General features: G+C 25.7%; 1 protein-coding gene and 1 long non-coding RNA gene across 3 annotated transcripts in view; both read left to right on the plus strand.

Moving 5' to 3' along the window:
- The window catches only part of LOC122718776 (LON peptidase N-terminal domain and RING finger protein 3), a 66,743-nt gene that overhangs the window by 17,720 nt on the left and 29,870 nt on the right, over positions 1 to 19,153 (plus strand). The window lies entirely within an intron of this gene.
- On the plus strand, positions 2,403 to 4,209 carry LOC122718777. Its single transcript, XR_006347464.1, has 4 exons — positions 2,403 to 2,537; positions 3,511 to 3,619; positions 3,703 to 3,853; positions 4,154 to 4,209. It is a non-coding gene; the product is annotated as an uncharacterized LOC122718777 (long non-coding RNA).

Consider the following 19,153-nt stretch of genomic DNA (forward strand, 5'->3'; position numbering starts at 1 on the left):
TTATTATTATTTCTATATGTATGTAAAATCAGAAAAAAATTCCAACAAACGTTAAAAAATAATTCCTAGTATTATATACTAAGAAATATCACAACAATGCAATAAATATTCTTGTCTCCACACTATTTCTTCTATAATTTTCACTAATTTTTTTCCATAATTTATAATATCCATTTTTTTCTCTGAAAACACTATAAATAACATTACATGTTCACCAAGAGAATATCTTCATATAAAGATTAGAGAATCGTTGCTGAACAAGCGATGAAAATCTTGAAAAAATTTCGTGCGAATGTCACGATTGATTCACGTAATACACATTTTATAATGTGTTCGATTGATCGAGATAATTTTCGCGGCTCATCTTGCGACATCGATCATGAAATACTTAGGTAAATATGACACTTTGTCGTGCAGGTAGCATTACTTCGCGTTTAATTGGGTCGAGAATGTGAGTTTGTGAGGTTAGGTTGCATGGGAAAATTGAGATAGATTACGCGCAATTGGGAATAGAATTGTGTTATTTGAATTTCGATTGGATAGGATGAATTATATATATATTAATTTATTGTTAAGAAAATAGCATTCTTTTAAAAAAGATTTTGGATAGTAGAAGAGCAATTGCGTTGGAATGATTATCTTTCTTGCTCGATAAATCTAATCCTCAATAATTTTTCATATTTAATATCTAAATCAATAACTTAGTTTCCAATGACTTAACCTTTAATAACTTAAAATTCAAATAGCCAATAAGTCCCAATGATATAATTTACAATAATTTAGATCTTAAGCTTTTATAATCTATAATCTAGGTTCTGATAATATAAATCCTAGTAATTTAAAGTTTGTCATTAATAATAATCTAGGCATCGATAATCTCTCAATCCTGATAATCTAGATCTTAATTATTCAGCTTTCAATGACTTACGCTCAATAACTTGGGTATCAATTCAGATAAAATACGTTAAAATAGATTGATAATTTAGGTTAGGTTCTGATAATCTAGACCCTTTATCTCTAAGCTCTGAATCTAATCTCAATAATCTAATGTAAATCTTCAATAATTTAGGTTCTTTGATAATCTAAATCCTGATAATGATAATTATCTAATTAATAATAATAACTTAGTCTAGTTTTCAATGATTTATTTCTAAACACCAATAATTTGGCCCTATAATGTAGATTAATAATTTAGGTTTTGATAATTTAAGTTCTAATAATTTAAGTTCCGATGACCTAATTTAATATTTTTTTAATAATTTAATAATTTTAATAATTTTTTATAATTTTTAATAATTTAATATAAATCTTCAATATAGATAATATAGATTTCCTGATAATCTAAGTCCCAATAATTATAATAACTTAGGTTCCAATAACTTAACCTCAATAATCTAGGCCCTACATAATGCAGATCTCAAGTAATCTAAGTGTCGATAATTTATCCTTTAATAATCTAAATCTTTCGATAATTTAGGTTCTGATAATCTAAATCTTAATAATCTAATATCCTAACACTAATAATCTAAACATACAATAATATATTTTCTAATAATCTAAATGCCGATATAATTTGTTTTTCATTAATTAAATTCCTTGATAATCTAGGTCTAATAATTTAAGTTCCAATAACTTAAGTTCCTAATTTAACCTAACTTAATCTAATCTATTACTATATTAGTAATCTAACTTCCAATGATTTAGGCTACCAATAATTTAGATCCCAATAATTTAAAACTCAAAAAATTTAGCTCTAAATAATATACATCTAATAATCTAAACTCCAACAGTTTAGATCTTGATAATTTAGGTTGCAATCATTTAAATTTTAATAATCTAATTTTAATTATCTAGATTTTCAATAACTAAGATAATCCTTTATGATCTAATCCTTAATTAATACTTAGTCCTTAATTATGCAAGTCCAAGTGCACCAAATGGTGCACCTTTAATATTCAATGATTTAATCTTTAATAATTTAGTTCTTAATAATCTAGTCCCACTAACTTAGATTTCAATGACTTATGAGTACACTTCAAACATTATTTAATCTTCAACTTAGTCTCTAATAATCTATTTTTCAATAATCTAATTATAATAATCATTTTTCAATAATTCCAAATATTTTCTCTATTTTCAAGAAATAAATCAAACACTAGATTTCAGATTCACAAAAACAAAGATGATTCGGGATATCAAAGATATCTTTAAGAGAAAGGAAAAATTGAATTAAACAGATCGATCGAAATTGGAACGTGTAGTGGTAGGTGTCGCACGTGTCGCCCACTCGTGTGTCGCCACCGAATTACGTAAGAGTCAAAGTCGTTACTCATTGGCCGAGTCGTTCATGCATGATTCATCCTTTAATCCGGCGACCGGCTGTTAATAACGGCCGAGTTTATTTTAAAACTAACGTCCTGACACTAGATCCTACTTGATCGAAACAATTCGAAGGCGATCGACCTATGGCAAAAATTTTCATCTTTCTGTCTGTCTTGATTCACCTCTCTGTAAATAAGTGTGATTTTCTGTAACATGTAAGTAAGGTTAAAGGAAAATATGTCATGTTTGGTGGATTGTCATTGATATATTAACTCATCTTTGTTTGAATATAGGAATTGTAACCTTGAAGATGATTTATTGGAAAAGAGTGATATAAAATAAAAATATAAAAATTATTTTTTATTACTTTTAGATTTATAATTATTTTTGTTAGAATGATAAAAGATGATTTAATAAAAAAGGATCTGTGAATCTATAAATGTTTCTTCCAGAAAGATGTTTATGTTGAAATTTTTATTGATATATGAATATTATATTAATATAAGATTATATCATATTATGTAATAATATAATATTATGTAATTTACTAAAAAAGGATCTATAGGTCTATAAATTTTTTTTCCAGAGGAGTCCTGATATTAAAAACTTTTATATTTTTGTTAATATATGAATATTACATCACATTATATAATTATATAATATTAATATTTAATATATCACATTGCATCATATAATGACATAATATTATATAATTTACTACAAAAGAATCTATAGATCTTATATTTTTCTTTCACAAAAATCTTTATATTAAAAATTATTTTCAATAAAAGAACATTACATCATTGAATGAAGATTTACCAAAAAAGAATCTATGAATTTATAAATTTTTGATGAAATGAAATGAAATGAAAATGAAAATATCGTATTACATCATATTATATAATAATATATAATATTATATAATTTATCACAAAGGAATCTATGGATTTTCTTTCACAAAATCTATATTAAAAATTATTTTTATTATTAAAATAATTAAAATTATTATTAAAATAATTTTATTATTATAATCATTAAAAATAACTTATTAAAAGTAAAAATCTATAAATTTTTCTTTCTAATTTTTCTTGATAAATAAATAATATATCATTGATTTACTAAAAAAGAATCTATACATTCTTTTAGAAAGATATTCAATTAAAAATTAAGGAATTTTATATTTTTTAGGGAAATCAAATCAAAATTAAACCAAAATGAACGTAGAAATGGCAAATCTGATTACGACACCAAAAATTGTAGAAATCAGGTTCAGTCCAGATAATTTTAGTTCGATCGAGTGAGTAATTCTTTCGAAACCATGAATGTTAATTAAACTCGTCTAATTAATCGCTTGGTGAAACTTTCCCTCTCTATGAACAGTTTTTCCCAGTTTTTTCGAGGGAGAGGCTCGACGAAGAGATAGTTCTCAATAGCCATAATCGATCCACGTGAAAGACGAGCGCGATGAACAGTTTAATTGGCTTCGACTTGGTTCAATTTGATGGGTCTCGATGTGGTCAATAATTAAACGGTGAATGTTCTGTTTTAATTTATATACAGCATGTTATTATTTAATCTTTCTCTAATAGAAATAATGTCTTTTTTTTATTTTTTGTTTTTGAAATTTTTATATTTTTAAAATTTTTTCTTTTTCATAATGTTCTTAAATTTCATTCTCATTATTTATCGTTAGATCGTTTAAATTTTATTGATCTTCAAATTAATTTTAGCAATTTGAGATATATTTGAAATTCTAGAATGATATGATTGTAACATTGGTTGCATATATGAAATTTTATTAATCTTCAATTGACAATTTATGATATTCTAGATTTTGCAATTACAATAAGATACAACATTGATTACAATCAAAATGGCATACAAATTTTCAAGGTAATGTAAAATGCAATTGGACATTGAAAAAATTTACATTTTGTGAAAATTTTTAAATTTTATATACATATATAATTTTATTGATCTGAAAATGTAATTAGATTTTATATAGTAAAATAAAATGATAACACTGCAGTGAAAATTGTACACGAAATTTTAATAATTTTCAATTGCATCATAACATTTCAAATTATATAGAAATATAGAATAAGATACCAATTGCACAAATTTTATTGAGAACTTTTTTAACATTCAAAATTTTATAATAGGATAAGATGCAATCAAAATCTTCATGACATTTATTTCTATAATAATAATAATGATGTAAAATCAAAATCTTTTTACTAACTTTTATTGATTTCCAGACAACTATTTTAGTTTCTATAGTAGAATCTTCAACTTCTCTGAGCAGAATAATGACAACTAAAATTACCTAAGAAATTTTCTTGACTTTCAGCTTTTACAATAAAATGCAATCAAAAATCTTTTTATCAATTTTTATTGTTGATATTATGATCTTATATAAAATGACAATCCATTTGACATTTCTTTGCTTCAATATATTTTTCCCTTATTTTTCTTCCATTTTACTTCACGAATCTTTCCAACAGAAAATAATTCATAAGATCCAACTTTTACGATCCATTTACCGCTAACGTGTAAAACATCAACCATCCTTCCATCCGTTTATGGCCACCCAACTAGTTCGTCACACACCAGGTGTTAACCCATTTTCCACGGTTTTTGCCGATAGGTGTCGCAATCATGCCTCAAACGAGAATCCACTCGTTTGCGCGAAGTTTGGAAAATAGAACGAGCATTTCGAAATTGTCGAGTTTCGAAAAGCCGCGATTAGCAGAAAGCTGTTTCCATCGATCGGAACACGCGTTTCTCAAGTTATGCAAATGTAGCATGTATGTACGTTCCACTGACCTATAGACTACGTGAATTTTCGAATATTGATTCGTTCGCATGAGCGAAAGAGCGTAACGAGTATAAAATTAAAAAATGACGGATTTCCAATATTTTTCACGTTTTATTGAAAATGTTTTTGATAAAAAAAAATTAATTTTATAATTATATATTCTTACTTACTTTTGCGTGGAAAATGAAAATTGATTGTATTCAATATTGTTGAATAGCAATTATGGGTTCTCTATGATTGAAATATGGAAAATAATGGTTATCATTGTATATTTATTTCTTTGATATAGCTCTTTGACAAAAAAGTTGGAAATTTAAAAATTTTTAATTTTACAATTTTACATTTTAAATTTTAAATTTTGGAACTTATTAGAATATATTTTGTATAGTTTAAATGTAAATAATTGATTTTCTACGGTGATATATAAAAATATAGAAATATTTTAAATTAAAAAAAATACTCAGAATTTATCAATCTGTTGTAAAAAAAATTTTCCAAATGAAATTGCACCAAAAATTGAAAAAAAAAATTTTTTTATATAAATTTTATCGGAATTTTAATTGGAATGATTTTAATTTCCTTGTAAAATAATTTATAGAATTATAATGTATATAGAACACAGTACGAAAATACAACGAATCTTATCGGCTGTACGTCGCATCGAAAGAGGTACAATTGTTGTGTTATATATTCGTGCGAAGCGTGGAGAAAAGCCTCGTTGGCTTTACGTAATCGGTAATAAATACGACCGCAATCGATATTTCGAACTGACACCCATCGGTGCCGTGCCAACCCAAATCGAGAACCATTAAGGGATTTTTAACGTTTTAAAATGGAAATTGTTACGACAACGCGTGATTTTTTCACTGTGAATCACACAATTACGAAATGGAATACGTCGATTTTATAGTGAGTTATAGTTTTATACGTAGAGTGAACCGGTTTCGTTACGCCGCCATATTGAATTATCTTTAGGATTGGATTGTTTTGTAATTTTCTTATTTGAGTTTTATTTCTTAGTATTTATTTATTTTATATATCGAATAAAAATGTGTTTTTAAATTTCGTTTTAGATTTGTGTTATGTAAAGGGAAATATTTTTTTTTTTAAATTGATATGTGATCAATTGAATGTTCATGCAAATTAATTTGTTTTTAAAAAATATAATTTTATAGATATCGAAAAAATGAAATGTGAATAAAAATGTATTTTCGCGTATTATATTTCGCGTTGTATTTAAATTTTTCATAAATGTATCAATCCTTCGTCTTACAATCACGTTTTTTAATACATAGTATAAATATATAATAAAAAAAAAAAATGTTATGAAAAAAAATCGACGATCGAAAATTTTCATAATTTTATTTCGATCGATTCTTGAATAAAATTTTGAACTTGGATCAAATAATAAGGCAAAGAATTTACAATCCACGATCTTAATATTTTTTTTTTCCTTATTCTTAAAGAATTCATTTTCATTTATTCTACATTGGAAATAATTTAAATTACAAGTTTGATGATAAATTATGATTAAATATCGCAATAAAAAAGAATATTCCGTAAATATTTTATTTATAACATTTACATATAATGACCCTTTAAGCCTTATCTTCACTTACATCATCTTTCAATATATTGTTATCAATTTATCGCTAATTTGCTAATTGCATCGATATTGAAAACATTATTGCGTAAACAACAAGTTATGAACTCATTATTTCGATAAAACGTCCTCCTCACCACACTATTTGACTTTGCAGCGTTCCATAATTAATTTGCGTGCTCTAAACAATTGGCAATAACGAAATAACGAATAAAGATCATGAACCTAAAATGGCGAGATATTCAAATCAGTTTATCATTCCCCTCACCACATTTATTATTGTACACCAATATGCCATTATGGTGGATCAACAACAGTTGTCTTCAAGAAACTCTCTCCTTTCCCCCTCCACCTTACCATCAAGCAAGCAACGACGTTAAAATATTTCGAATATTTTTCTTTTTTTTCCGTTACAATTTCGAGAATGTATTCAGAGTTAAAAATAAATAAAATTGACGTTTCGAAAGGAAATGGGAAATGTTGACTGGCTTTTAGGTTTATTACACTCGCGTGAAGGATGATAAATCAATAAAGGTACGTATTATTTCCACCGGAGAATATGTACATCGAGGTCTCACTTATTTTTAGAAGAAACGCGACACGAAAAACGGTGCTGCGCGTGAGATGTTGAATCGAGTTTACCGAAATGGATATAATTGGACGTTTTAGGTGATATAATTGAGGAGAAATAAAATTTTTTTCATTCAATTTTTGAATTTTTGATTAGATTTAGGTTATACGAGAAATATCGTTAAGTCGAATTTATTGGAATAGATATAATTGGACATGTTAGTAATATAAGAGTAATATGAGATGAAAAATAAAATTTTTTTCGTTTATGTTTAATTTTTAAATCATGATTAGTTTTAAAATAGGTTAGGTTAGGTTATACGAAAAATAATGATCGAAATGTTGAATCGATTTTACCGAAATTGATATATTTTTGCATGTAATTGTATTTATGTCATGTAATTGTGTTTAATTTTTAAATTATCTTTTAGATTTTATTGTGTTTAGATTTAGATACGCGAAAAATATTCTTAGAAGAGAAGATTTTTTTATGCGTTTAATTTTTGAATTATGGTTAGAAGTTATTTTATTTGAAGAGTGAAAATTTAATTTTAAAAATAAGAGGAATTAGAGTAGATTGGATAAAATTATTTTTGAACATTGTCTCATCTGTTGTTTGAAATTCAGGAAAAATCACAATATGATCGTAGAGAAGTCTAGAGGAATAGTGAATTACGAAACTTGGCGGGAAACGCCCAAGTTGCCGAAACAACTCTTACGTAAACTTCTCTCCGAAGGCTTCTACTACATTCTCGAGTTTTGTTCATTGTTTAACAGGAATTTGATAGAAGAAAAGTGATTTTAAGTATTAGAGAACAATATATGAGAACATATGAGAAATGTTTCTTTTATTTATACATAAAATATTTGTAGATATTATACAAAAATTTCACAAACCAGTTATTCAGAAATTCTTGAAAATTCTCCAATATTCTTCCAAATGATGCATACAATATTTTTACGATTCGATTAATCAAAAATCTCTAAAAACCTAAAAACCTAACCTCTAAAAAAATCGATTACATCATTATAATTACAAAATTCCAAATTCTATTTCTTCAATATTCCCAAAAATATTTCTTAAACCCATAAATCATTCTTGAACTTGTATTTCCGTCTCTTCTTTCATTCAATCCAATACCTCGTGTCGTATACAATTCATCATAGAGAACGATTTAGAATATCAGGGATGCCTGTCGGTAATTGGCGCGAAACGTTCACAATGGATCGAATGCACATCTCGGTTGGTGACCGGTCGATACACGCGGGCCACTTACGTAAAAGAAGAATAACGAAAGAATCGTAGACGCCGCAGAGGCATATTTGTCGATAAGATAGAGTCACGTGCTCGTTGCACTGTCAAACTTCTCTGTTATGTAAACTTGTCGTTCTTCTGGCGATTTGCCATTTATTTGTCGATTCCATCGAGGATTTATTTCGACTTATTTTAGGCGGCGCGTGAACAGGATACCTTTCTCTTCCTTTCTTTTTCTTCCTCTTTTTTTATATTTGGATGATGATGATCGCATTGACACGAAAGATGAAAATTTTAGTATTTATGTTTATTCAATGATTGAATTCGATTCGTTAATTCTCAAAACGTCAACTAGTAAGGTAATAAATATTAAATTGAGTCGAATTTAGATTTTTCGTTTCGTGTTCATTTCGAATAAACTTTCTTATAGATCTTATACTTTTCTGAAATTATATACATATTCAAAGTAAAATATTTAAATTCGTCTTTACCGCGTTTATCATAAGGAAATCATTTTTTCCAATTACGTGACTCCTTTGATAAGTCAAATTTTTTCCTCTACGATTTCGTTCTTTTGTTTGATGTATATTTTTTTTGCTTATTAAATATTTTTTTTGTCTGTGATTTAATTTTGGGTTTGATTATCACTTTTTATTTATTAACCACTTTTCTTCCCTATTTTATTTTATATCAATGATTTATTTTTAATTAAAAAAAAATTTTTTTTTCAAATATGCTTTGAACATTGTAGTATTGCATACATTTCATTTCGAAAATCTCGAAAATAGATGGAATAATTAAATATAATTTTCGTTCCATTGCATATAAGCGAAAAAGCGACGAGAAAAAGAAAAAAGTGTTTCTTATGTCGTTTTTCGGGGGCGTGGTTACCCGTAACCACGACATCCGACTTGGATAACGTTTCCCTTCTTTATCGTTACGTCGAGCGGAAAAGGGTATCGCGGTCGCATATCTGCAACCGTGAATGTCGAAACCGGAACCACGTTGTCCATCACCCGCCTGTTGACTCCTGATAAAAACTACCTTTTTTTTTTCTTTTTCTATTTTTATAATACACTTTGTGGCTATTGATATGCGCATTATATAACATGTATATTAAATAAGGAAAAATGAATTTTTTTCATTGAATCATAATAATATTTTCTTTTTTAGAAATATACGAAATTTATAATTGTACAGCAAAATCGCCAATGAAGTTTAAGAAATATATGTATATGAAATTAGATTATACGAATTTTAATTCGATAAATTCATATGAATTTATAAATAATCTAACAATAATTAAAATGATTATTTTTTGTTTTATGATTAATGAGAGCGTGAAAGTTAATATTTTTAACTTTAAAGAAATACTTATTCTCAGAAATATTTATTATCATTTTAATCATTTTAATCATTTATATATAAAATAAATATTTAATATAAATGATAAATAAATCCAATATTAAATACAATTTTTCTTAATTTCATGTAATTGTATTGTGTGAAGAGAAAAATCTCCGTTTCAAATTTTCAATACCAAAAAAACATCAGAAATATTTCAATTATATTGAACGTGAAATAAAAAATTTTCAATTTATATTTCACTTTAATTAACAAACTCCTTAATCATCTTTATCGAAAGATAATTTTGATTTTCGTTATATGAAAATGTACGAGGCTATAATTAAACGCGAAACTCTCTCCTTTCATCGTCTTCAGTTTCCGATGTTAATTAAAGTTAGATCGTATCTAGGAACATTTTATGCGTGATTCCACCAGCGCTGCCAACCGAATTCCCCTAGACTCCGCATCCGCTCATTATTTACTCTCGTAAATTTTCGTACGCGCGGAATCTATTTCCACGTTATGAGGTCGTCGGGATTAATTTGCAATTCGTCAGATATATATTTGCAACTTCTTTGATGATTTATCGCGTTCAATGAATTTTCTCTTACAAATTCGAGAAGCGTGAAACACATTTTCGACATACTTTTCGGAATTGCTATATTTATGATAGTTTTCAAGGAAAATTAAAAGAAAAGAGAGGGGAAAATAAATTTTGTATTTTTGAGATGAATTTTTTTCTATTTTTTTCGAAGGATATAGAATTTTGTATCATATAATAAAATTTTTACCTTTGTAAATTGAATAAATAAAGACAACGGAATTTTTTAAATAAATTTTCTTTTTAAACTAATTAAAATAATAGTTACATAAAGGAGTTGTATATATTTATATATTTTTTGTATATATTATTTATTATTTTTTTTATGTCGTAGACACGAGAATTCGATAACTTGTAGAAAATTGTACTTTAAATATAAATATGCAAATAAGTTATGCCTTATCCTCATATTTACATAAAAATTATTATTACATTTAAGTAGAATAGTGGTCGGTTGAACGATAATAATTTTTGATCTGTGCTAAATTCACATGTTCACGTATGATGAAATATAGAAAGTCTTTCTTCAGAAATTTCAAAGATTCATTTGTAAATTAAAATTTGACAACAATAATGGATTCTTAACAATATTCTTATAACAATAGTTTAATCAAAAATAGAATAAGTTAGATTAAGTTAAAAGTTTTTTCTAGAAAAAAATAATCTTATATTTTAATCTAATCTTAAAAAATTTGAAGTAAATTTTATTCTTCACCTATCAATTTTTCCAATTATTTCCAATATAATTTCGAATAAACGCATCGATAAATTTCTCTCGTAATTTCATAAATCCAAACTATCGTTCAATCGTATACAATTATGCTCCATTCGTTTCCACGGTTAAATCCACGGTTGACAAGATTAAACTTGCTTTCAGCGAGTTTCCACGTACTTGTTGCCAAGTTTGCGGCCTGTATGAACACCTGTAAACCGATAGTTGCGCCACCATTTTTCCATTGGCCACTTGCTCGAAACGTATAACGTTCGCGATTATCGTTGTTCGACCACGTTTCGTAATATCGGATTCACGTAACGAGAGATTCATTTTTGATTGATCAATTTTAAGTCATTAATCGACCATTAAGAACAAAGGCGGTAAATATATAGATGCTATGCAGAGCGAAATAATCGATTTATTTTCATATATGTCGATGGAAATTATTTCAATGGGACGAATGATATTTCTTCTGCTTCCTTTAATAATAGAACTAAGGCAAAGTAAGTAAAATTAATTTAGATTTAGTTTTAGATATTAAAAAAAATGCACGAATGTTTTTGATAAAAATTAGAGATTAGTTTCAACTTTTTCGTTTTGAATTATGAAAAAGCTACAAATGATAAGAATTAGGTTAGATTTTTTGTTTTGAAATTATGAAAATTGTACGAGTGTTTTAACAAAATTAATATTAGTTCTTATTCCGATAAAAATATAATTATTTTTACAAGTATTTTAACTTTTCCTATTTATTAATTTTAAGTTATTGCTATAGTTATATATTATAGTTAATATATAAGTTCTAATGTTAATCTTATCTATTTTTTTTTTTTTTGTATTTTTTATCTCTAATAGGTTTTTTTTTAAACATCGAAAACTAAAAGAAATTCGATTAAAAATACGCGTCAAAGGATTTTTTAAACATATAATCCAAAATTTTTAAGTCTACGAACATAATAAAAACCTATAAAAACGTACGAAAATAAAATCCTACATTTCTTTATATATAATACCGACAATTCTAAAAATACGTTCGTTTTTTCACACATTTTATTTATCTCAAAACAAACTATACTTCCTGGTCTACTACGAAAAATCACAGAAGAAGGAATTTTTATTTCAGACTAACTGTCCAGATCTTTTTATCACCTAGCTATAATGGACAAAAAAAATTAAAAAAAAAATGAAAGATGTTAACAGAATATACAGAAATTATGTACACGATAAACAAAACTGAGAACAAACATCTGGCAGAGAAGGCTCGAAAAACAAATCATGTATCCTTATCTATGCTTACGAAACAAGAAAAGTCTGGAGCTGTAGGAAAGGGAATTTTTATTTTGCAAACTGATTTTATAGAATATATTATTTCAATTTTTTAATCTTTCTTGATATGTAATTTTTTTTATAACATCTAAATAGTTTGTTCATTGCTATTCTAAAAAATGCAAGCAAAATTTTAAAAATCAATTTTTATTAATTTTATTTATCTATAGTTAAAAGAAAATTGAATGGAAAATTAATATTCTTTTAAAAGAATGAATCTTTTAAAATATAATAATGTAGTAAATATAGAGGTTTTCAATTCGTGAATCGCGATTCTCAAACAAATTATTGTTATCATTTTTAGTTAATGATTTTTTATGTTTATTTATTTTTAAATAATCTTCTTTTTAATATATGTCAATGCAATTATATAAAAAAATAAATAAGTACTTTAACATGTTCACTATTGTCATAAATAAAAACACATTTTAATTATATTAATATATTTACATAATATGAAAAAAATAAGGAAAAAAAGTAAAAATGTAGCGAATAAATATAGTTAATTATCTTTCATACATATATACATTGTCTTTTTTTTTAATTATAAAAAATTTTCATATATTATGAAAAAACTGATATATTCATATATATATATGTATCCTTACAAGAAATGAATATTGAATATATCTGCACATATCCATTTTGATGAAATTTAGAGAAAATTCTCAAAATAATATTTGATATATTTTTTGTTTTAGATACTCTTATACTCATAAATTTTATCAAAATCAACATATATATGTTACATATATGTTTTTTAATAATGAGTGCATTAATTAAAAATGATATTTTTGAGAATCACTGCTTTATCATCCAATAAAACAATCATAATGAAAAAAAAAAAAAAAACAAAAGACACGGACGAGAAAAGACAGAAGGCAGCAGGAACACGATAAACAAAACAATGGACAAACACAAAAGAGCAAAGAGGAGGCGGTGTAACAGCGGGTCGAGTAAGCGGAGAACAGACCACGTGGCTGATTGTCGCACGTAACGGCAGCACGGGCCGAATCTATTTGGTTGTGGAGATCGACCGGCCGATTACGTAACGATAGATTTATATAAATGGTTACGTTGACACTAGAGAGCCCCGGCCGTAGCTGCCTCAGCCATCGTTATATTATCTAACGTGGGCCGCACACCGTTCCTCTGCTCGAGGAAATTGCCACCGACGTTTATGGTTATGCCTCTAATTGCCACTGGATCTTTTGAAGAGATATAACATATGATATATCATAGATTTCTTATTCGTAATTTTTCAATTTATATTTATTTTTTTCGAATTTTTTTTTAATGTTATATCATATCAATCTTTTATTCGTAATTTGTGGAAAAATATAATATATCGAAGATTTATAATTTTTCAAATTTTTCTTTTCTTTTTTTTTTTTTTATAGAATTCTCTGTAAAAAAGTAATTATAGTAGCTAATTATATCATTATATTATCTAATGCGGAACACATATTGTTCCAGAAAATTATCAACGATATTTATGGTCATTGCCTCTAATTGCTATCTGGAAAAATATATTGTAGATCATTTATTCATAATTTTTCCTATTATAAATTAAAAAGTTATCGTTATATTAGTATATTATTTAACGTAAAATAATAGTTTACTCGAGAAAATTGTAAGTATTATTTATAATTAAGTATTATAATTATCAGTGTATCTTCTAAAAAAATATAATATATAACATATAATGTTAATATTTTACTCCTAATTGTAAGACAATTTTTATTTGTGTACTGTGAAGATAAAGGTATTTATAAAATTCTAAAAGTGATAAGTTAATTAATCGTTATATTATTTAATATACTATTTATTACAACTACTAATTATTACAAAAATGAATGATCATTTCCTCTAATGGATCTTTTAGTATAATATAATATATTTTAGATTTTTTATTCCTAATTTTTCGAATTTTTTTTTAAGAAATAATTGCAGAAAGTATGTGTTTTATACATTTTGGTCAATTGTTTCGTGATCATGCAATTGTGTTTTTGCCGTCTTTTTGAATGTTTATATACGCGTAGAGGTTAACTCAGATTTATTCTTAGAAATTTAGTTAATATTAATTAATTTTTATTTAAATGATTTTCGAGTTATATAGATATATGAATATATTACATTTTTGGTTAAATAATAATATTAATATATTATAATAATATTTATATAATATAATATATTTAATAATAATATAATATATATAATATAATATATATAATAAATATAATATATTTATAATTGTGAAATACAGATTCACATATTCGCGAATATAAATATATATACATATCACTTCAAAATATTCTATATATTCATCGAACAATTTAGAATCTCGTAACAAGAAGACAGATATATTTTTTATTGAATTATTACACGTGTCACATTTAAAGATAAAAAAGATTCTACATCTAATGTAAATTAGATATAGATTTCGATAAAAATAATCGATTTACGAATATAAATTCGTGTACATTACTAATCATTTCCAATATAACCTAACAATATAATTTACCAATAAGAGGATACCAAACATAATTTTTCAATCTTTATATAAATTATTACATAAATATTACGTAAAAATTAAAAATTCCAAAACTATTATTAATTATTGCAAATATCAATAAAAAAAATAAGTAATCTACCACAGATTTAACTTGTTAAATGATAATCAAATCCACTATTTTAATATATTTTCAAGTCTCTGCCAAGATATTCTACCATTCGTTACGTTTACATAATATTTAAGTACTTACATCGTATATCAATAGAACACATAATGCAAACGCGAAAAGATCGATTGTAAAATTTGAGAATCGATCGAAAAAGCTTGTGGAAAAAGGCGACACTTTCGCCTGATGCTTGGACGCAACCGCGCAGGGTCTATGTTTCTATCAGTTATATAATAAAAACCGTTATATAAGGACGAGCAGCTACGCATAAACGGTGTACTCGGCAAAGCCAAATTAATCGGTTTGATCTTAGAGCGGCGGATATGTGCATGCTCTCGAGGTCCCGGAACACCGACATCGACATTGGCCGCAGTTTCGAGCCCATTGAGCATCGAGGGAGGATGTAGAAGTGAAATTTATTGAGTGGATGTAATTGGATAGAATTGTTGTGTTACATTATCTTGAAAATTTTTATTTTTTTATTTTTTTCTCTTTTTTTAATTTTTTAAAGAATGTTTGTATAATAATATATAGGATTGTAAAATTATTTTTATTTCCCATGATGAATACAAGATAATTTTCATGTTTGTGAAATGAAATTGAACTTTAATTTTGTAAATGGAATGCTTTCAAAGTTAGATAAAGATAAGTGAAAAGAATGAAATAAATTAAATTATTTTTTTTCTGCATACTTTTAAGATCAAATACAAAGTAACAATGAAATTATATAAAAATTAATTATTCTTATTGTCAAAAGTTCTACTGTTGAAAAATTTCAGGAAGTTATTATCGATAATCTGGATTTCCAAGAAATTATGTAATTTAAGTCAACTTGCTGTGCCTAACCACTTTTCATAAGCTTCCACTTTCGTTTCTAATATTAATATATTATAATTAATTATATAATTATATAATTTTTCTATACAACTATTAATATGTACTGTTACTAAAAATTATTAATATATATTTACATAATACTATAACTAATTCTACAATCACTAATATTAAATTATTGCATTTATATATTATTACATTTTCAAAATTTATCCTATAATTAAGAATCATCAATAGATATAATTCAAAATAAATTAAAAATCTTAACCATTCCATTGTTTTGTTCTTAACTACTCATTATATCAAAAAGACAAGGCCAATAACCCATTAAAATATTTTTTAAAATCTGTTCTAAAATCACTATCCAAAACTTTTGAAATAAAAACAGAAAATCCAACCACTCCATTGCTCAATATTCCCATCAAAGAGAGGTAAGAACGAGGCCAATGACTTATTGCACTTATACCATATTTTTATGAGCTGTGCCCGTGGACCGCTCATGAGAAGTGGAGAACTCTGGAAGTGAAGTGGTCGGCGTGAAGAAGGCCGAGAGAGTAGGTCAGAGACAGCGAGGAAACTCGATCGAATGAAAGCATCAGCGGTACTTGACCGTGAAAAATGGCAGTGTGTCGGTGCACACCGAAACGAGGAGGCCGGTCACCGGATATCGTCGCTTTCTTGCCGCGGAGAAAGCTGCCTGCTTCTTCTGTTCCTCCGATTTCTAACTCGCCTGAGAATAATCGCCATCATTATTTTAAAGAATAGAAAATGTGTTGTCAAATGACAAACTGGAAAATTTTAAATTAAAATTTGTATGGTGTCGTTTTAATAAATTTATATATATATATATATATATATATATATATTAAATATTTATATATTTATATTATTTATTTTTTATTATTATTATATATATTTAAATAATTATATATATTTAAATTATATATAAATAAATAAATATATATATAATATAATTATCTATTAAAGAAAAAAAAAATTAAAGATTAAAAATTAAAAATTGTATGAAATTTAATATTGGATATTATTTAAAGTTAACTAAGTTAGATTATAGTAGTTTGTGTTGGATAAGAATTGATATTTTTTTATGAATCAAAAACTAATCATTATTAAATCTTGAATGTAATTTTACAGAATTATGAAACATATTTTAATTTTGAGAAATTTTAAGGTATTACAAAATTGTATTTTTGGTTTTATTTTTATGATAATATTGTTATGTATGTAAGTTCTTAGATAAAGGAATTAAAATAATTGTGAAAAAAATGGATGATGATGTGAGAAATTCTTTATATAAGATTTTTAAAATATTGTTTGATGAATCGAAAATAAATTGAACTATTCTAGAAATTGGTCCCTACAAAATTTTAAAAATCTTTTCACATAACTTACTTTGATTTTATCATTCTAATTCTAAAGAAAGCAACTATTTCTTATTTTTCATATGCAAATAAATTAGCAATAACGAAACAATTTTAGATGTTTACTTTGTGAAAATAATTCGAAACATATATTGTTCAAAGAATACAACAACCTACATTGTATAAATTATTATACAGTATTATTATATACAATAATTAAATTATTATACAATAATTTTCTATGGCACCACGTATATTACAAACGGTATATCATGGTTACAGTAACTAGCATTATTGCCTCATCGGTAAAAGGAACGAACGTAAAGTAGAATTCAATTTTTTAAAACGATCAGAAGACATCCAATCGTGGCCGGCTACCATATCGCTTATTATAGCTGTAAAATATCGTTACATAATGTTAAACCGTTTATAACCAACATGACACGTTGGTGAAACGTATCACTTCGTTGTAAACAATGATTTCCATGCTTTGTCTCGAGAAATTGCACGGTCATTCTAATTTGCAATATTGTCACCACTTTCCTTTATTCTCAATTACGCACGCATAATATTTCTTTTTTACTTCTTCGTAAATTTCGATATGATTGTTGAATTTTTAATAATTATGCATTTATTTATTAAAGTTAAAAAGTAAGATACATTAAATCTATCACGATTAATTGGAATTAAAATTGACAAATTTGGTTTGGTGATTTTAGTAGAATTAGTTATGATGGTATGTATAATTTGATGTAAAATGAAAAATCTGAAAGTATAATTTAATTTAAATAATTGCAAATTAATAATTATAAGTTATTAAAAATATATACTTTAATATAATAGTAATAGTGAATCTACTTCTGTCAATATTATAAATATTATCCTTCGTTAGTCTTGAGTAATAAAATTCAAAACAAATCTTCTAAAGAAAAATCATATTTAAAAAAGCAGACAAAGATAAAATTGTTATTTTGAATTTCAGAGTTTTTTAGAGTTTATAAATATCCAAAAAAAGAAAAGAATATTAATCATTCAAAATTCAATTGTGAAAAAAAGTAATTTAAAAGTAGTCGATGTTAAATGAATCATCTTCTGTGAGACATAACCTCAAATATCAAGAGATTAAACCCAATCTTATCGATAACAATCAAGTAACAATTTTTAATATTGGAAAAAGAAATATAAAAGGTATGATATATGAAAGATACTATTGAACAAAGGAAATTCTCCACGTTTATCATAAAAATCTCGTCGCGTTGCCAATATGCAACTGTTTTCGTTACGCAAGACTTTCGAATCGTTGCAATTATTTTGGCGCGCGAAAGCATCCGGGAAATGTTGCCATTTCTATCTACCAAAGGAAACCAATGACGTCGATAAATTTGCTAACTAAATTTCGAAGCATTTCACTTTTTCAAAATTTTATTTTCTTTTTTTCATATTTTTTGACAGTTTTCAATATATGAAAGATAAGAAATGTAAATGAAATATATTATCACTTACCTAAGAGTTCATTAATATACATGTATTTTAAATTTGATTAGTCTCAGGGTAAATATTCAATTTTAATTAAGTTAGTTAAAATTAGTTAGATTAATCTGGATTAAAAAATATATTTTTTCAAATTTAAAAATTTATTGATACAAAAATTATGCATATTTAAAATTTGATATTCAAGCATATTGCGATTTTGGTTAGGTTA

The sequence above is a fragment of the Apis laboriosa genome, unplaced genomic scaffold (assembly GCF_014066325.1).
Source record: "Apis laboriosa isolate Shangri-la unplaced genomic scaffold, ASM1406632v1 scaffold68_cov148, whole genome shotgun sequence".
Classification (NCBI taxonomy): Eukaryota; Metazoa; Arthropoda; class Insecta; order Hymenoptera; family Apidae; genus Apis; species Apis laboriosa.